Here is a 4,620-nt window from a genome sequence, read left to right on the forward strand (position 1 = left end):
ACCAATAGGTCCCTTAGGCTCTAAGAAATGAATGCTGGAAAATAAGTCTGTGCTTTTGGGAAATCATAAGAGACTTTGTGGTTGATTGAGTTTTAAACTCAAAAATATACCCCATACTATACCCTAGTGGTACTTTCTTTTATGACTTAGAAAGTGAAAAAGAGAAACTTCTCACTCTGACAGAGGACTCTGCTGGGGGAATCAGAGGAAAATCATCTAGCTGAAGGCAAAACCCCCCACAGTTCATAGTGCTTTATGAACTGTCTCAGACTGTATAGCAAATTCCCTGCTGTAACAAATAGTCCCCAAAGTGTACAGTGGTTTCCACCCCGTGGGCACTGATTTCATTCTCATACGTAGGAGAGGTGGGACAGCTACCCTCCACCTATCATGTGAGTTTTTAAGCCGACTGAAGCTCTGCCACTTTTAACATTGGGTTTCAAAAGGTGCCCAGAGGGTCATCTTCACTCCAGGCAGCCAGACAGGGCAAAGAGCACGGAGCCGGCCCTCGTCACTCCCCACTCCCCACACTGTGTCCACCGCAAGGAGAGCTGGAAAAGGCAGATGCATGGCCAGGAAATACACAGCAACGTGGATTCTGGGGAATGCCAGCCTCTGCCACAGCCTGGTCCACTCCCGAGGGATGGATGAGGAAGAAAAGTAGCCAGAGGCCCAGGCAAGGCGAGGAGGGGAGGAAGGACGTGTCGGGCGCCTGGGAGCTGCACGCTGGGGGCAGTCAGACATGCGGCTGACTCAAAGCAGTTTCATTTTTGGTGAGCCGATTTCCCTCCCACGGCACAGAGCGGCCGGGAGCCCCCCCGGGGAAGGGGCTGCCCATCACTCCCTCTGCTTACGGGAAGGAGAGCGAAGGGATGCGACAAGACAAGACTGACTTTCCAGAGGCAGCCAGCCTGGCCTCCGAGGAGAAAGTCTGCGAGACCCCTGGCTTCCCCTGGCATTGCCCTTGGCCCCTGGCCCCTCCTCCTGTCCTGCTCTCAGCCCCTCTTTCGGGGCGGGCTCCAGTGGCCAGGCCCTCGGCTCGGTGCCCAGCCCGTGGGCCACTTGGGGCTCGAGTTACCGGTGGGAGCTAATTCAGGAGCCTGGCCCAGCCCTGTGGCTTTGATGGGATTTCATCACCCCGCCTGCGCGGCTTGGCTGGGGGCCTGGGAGAGCGGCAGTGCTGCCCCAGGCTATCTGCCTGTACCGAGCAGAGGCCCTCCTCGCTGAAGAGAGGAGGAGCTGGAGGTGAGGAGGTGAGGTTAGGGTCCACCCAGCCTGAGAATGGATCCTGTACCAATGGCATCTGCCTTCACCCAACTTTCCCAAGGGGCCGAGACACGATAAAGGACGGAGAGAATTAACACGGAACAACTTGTTAATGATTTTATTGCAGGTTAAATAAAATGCCTCAAATAAAACGACAGGAGACCTTCTTTAACCTTACCAGGCTGTAAATATGTATTAACTCAATTACTATCAGCAATTAAGGCCTAGTTTGGGAACAGTGGCCTGAGACAAAAAAGACATTATCATCCTGGGAATTGAATCCAGAATAAAAGGAATTTCTTCCACCTTAGCTAATGAGCAGCTGTATAGGGATGGAAATGAAGGCCTTTGCCTCGAATTGCTTTTGACCGGTTCATACCGTGCATACGGGGAGAGGAGAGAAGGTCCCCTTCACGGAAAGCTCTTGGAAGCACATTAGGGACGTTGTTACAATGCAAATGAGGAAGACCGTTGTGTTTGGGTGGTTTAGCGGTTTAGCAAAAGGAGTAACATTTCAATTAGTGGGGGAAGGAATGAGAACCTGCCTCAAAGAGGCTTCACTGGCAACTTGGCTTTCCCAGGGGGCTTTGAAGTTAGCATCGGAGGGGATGGTTTTCAGAGATGGTGGGGAACAGAGCTACTGCAGGGCCCCGGGCGGTGGGAGTGAGAGCACAGGTGGAGATGCTCAGGAGGCCCATCCCCAGTCCCAGGGCCAGCTCCTGTCTCCAAGGCGCCTGGACCCCTTCCCCAGCACTGCACCCAGCTCCCCTCTGGGAGCATCAGGACCCGTCCCTTTCTAAAGCAGTGCGTCTCCATGAAACCACCTCACTGCAGCCATAATCTCACCAGTGTGGAATTCCTTTTTTCTTCTCAAGAGTCCCTTTTGCTAGTTCTCTAAGTCCAGCTCAGCAGACTGGGGAATTCAGCTCCTAATTGCTGTGAGTTTAGGGGAGAGGATGCATAACATCTCATACAAGTGTGTGTTTTCTGTGTGTGCGTGCGTGCGTGTATGCGTGGGCATGTGTGCGCACGTGTGTGTGTGTGTGTGTGTGTGTTGAAGGACCACAGGGTCTGATGATTCAAGTATGATCTGACCTGAAGGCAAGGGATTGAACAGCTGACTGTTCAAGGAAGACGGCTCAGATTTCACAGGGGTCCAGACTTGCATCCTTCCAGGGTCTTCCTTTGCTGTTGCTGGAAGCTGCAGTCAGAGGAGTTCAGGAGTCACTCAAGTCTTCACACATCTTGACTGACTTGAGGTTATATTTCTCAATCCACTCATTTGCAGGATATGAAGAATTTTTTTTTAACATGGAATAACCCTCCAAAGGAGATATTACAGATAACATGCCAAGACAATTGTCTGAAATGAAATTTGGAAGAAAATTCAACTAACCCTGTGTTTTAGTTGAAAGATGGCCATCTGACCAGCGGTTTGGAGAGCCATCCAAACCAAGTCTCCTAAGTAATAGGCTGGTCTTTCTGAGCTTAAAAAAAAAAAAAACAGAAACAGAATGAAGAACTTCCTAGTGACCCTATGACTCCCTTGGTTCTCTGGATGCTGACTTTGGGGAGGGCAAACTCAACTCCCCACCACATAGGCATCCGTGGATGTGGACTGGACTGTGCTGGAGGTCTGAGCAACAAACCCTGAGCTGGAGGGTGCAATCACCCTCCATTTGAAGCAATCAGCCCCAAACACGCAGGCCCTTGCGCCAGGCTCTCTCCCGCTGTCCTTCCTTCTCCCGTGGGTGGGCTTTTCCGGGAACGCTGGCTCCTATCTCTGGAGCCTGTGGTTTGGGGAGCACCATCAGCCAACTACAGCAGGGCCTGCAGAGTTTACTTCGGCGCTAAAATAGGAACTGGACCCACCCTCTGAGTAACGCTCACCCCTCAGCAGGCCTCAGCGGTGGCCTGCTACTTTACAAGTGACCCTCTTCCCAACCCCTCGCCTTGGGTGCCTGTAGAGTGACCACTCCCCTCCGCAACCTCTTCCCTTGCTGCCCCTCCCAGAATCAGAACTGAAGCAAAATAAGGTATCTGTCTGCACCCTGCACGTTCTTGCATCCCTGGGCCAGCCGGGCCAGCCAGCGGCGCTGCGGCATGTCCAACCCTCGCCCCGCTATGAGGAGTCAGAACCAGGGACTCAGCACAGTGGTATCAGCTCCTGATAACTGCCATGAGTGGACAGCAGGTCCTACACCAGGAATGACCCGGCCACTCAGCAACACTAGGCTCTCCAGCCCCTGGAAGATATGACTGACTCCATGCTGGGACAATACAGAGTCCACGTGCAGGAAAGGACCCTAATAAAATCCTAACCAGTCTATGCACAAGAAACTCAGGTCAGGAGAGGCCAAGAGACCTACCCGGGTACCTGCAGGGAGTGAAGGGCAGAGTCAAGATCCAAACCCAGGTGGTGGGTCTGCGGCCAGTGCCCTCCTGCTCATAATGTTAAATCCCAGCTTCCACTTGCCAGCGGCTGTCCGCCTTGGCTGGTGTGGAAATCAGTTTGTAAAACCCTGCAAAGGAAGAGAGAGGGAGAGAAGTAGGCTGCAAGGCAAAAGGAAGCCAGCAAGCATCTGCCGTAGGTCTTCCTGTGACGGATTATCAAGACATCATTATACACTCCCGCCCAACTGAAGAAGCATTTTGCATACTTCCTCTTTATTTCTTCAAGCCCTTTTATTACAGTCAAAGCTGCTTCAGTGGAGCCTTGTTTAATGTTTAGGAGAAAATTCTCATGCTAGACCATTATTTCCAAAATGCACTTCTCAGTATCCAAAATATTTCTACACCCGACGTCACAAACCTGTAAGGGCGAAACGACAGGGTCCAGCATCCCTTGTATTATCTATGAAGTGGAAATGGGTCTCCCAGAGGTGAAGTACCTCATCCAACCCACACTCCTCACAAGCGGCTCGTTCAGACCCAGATCCCAAGTGTTCGGAGACTTGACAGCCAGCCCAGCCTCCAGCAGGAAACACCCCAGCTCCTGACAAGATCTTGTTCTGTGTTCATCCCCTTTAGGGAACAATGGAATCCACATTCCTCTGAAGCGGGAGTGTTTGGATCGACAACAGCCTCTACTGGTCGCCACCTCCCCTCCCACCCCCGCAGCTGGTATGCAGGCGGCAGAGACTATGAGAGGCCACAGCCCCAAGCCTACCCTCCCCCTAGAGTCCAGGGCACCAGCAGTGCCCCTCTGAGCTGCTCTCCTGGAACGACTCAGCAGACCTTTCAGTCTCCTATTTTAAAGGAACAGGACATGAGGAAACACAACAGTTGGGGGGGTGGGGGGGGGGTGGGCGTCGTATGGAGAGGAGGTAAAATCTTTTCATCAATTTTGCTGCT

General features: G+C 52.5%; 1 long non-coding RNA gene across 1 annotated transcript; it reads right to left on the minus strand.

Annotated features, from left to right (window-relative positions):
- Positions 1-1,453: 1,453 nt before the first annotated feature.
- LOC130855969 (uncharacterized) lies at positions 1,454-4,196 on the minus strand. The gene is made up of 3 exons (XR_009054403.1): positions 4,079-4,196; positions 3,636-3,788; positions 1,454-2,629 (listed from the first exon to the last, which is right to left on the minus strand). It is a non-coding gene; the product is annotated as an uncharacterized LOC130855969 (long non-coding RNA).
- Between the last annotated feature and the right edge of the window lie 424 nt (positions 4,197-4,620).

This window comes from Hippopotamus amphibius, chromosome 6 (assembly GCF_030028045.1).
Source record: "Hippopotamus amphibius kiboko isolate mHipAmp2 chromosome 6, mHipAmp2.hap2, whole genome shotgun sequence".
Classification (NCBI taxonomy): Eukaryota; Metazoa; Chordata; class Mammalia; order Artiodactyla; family Hippopotamidae; genus Hippopotamus; species Hippopotamus amphibius.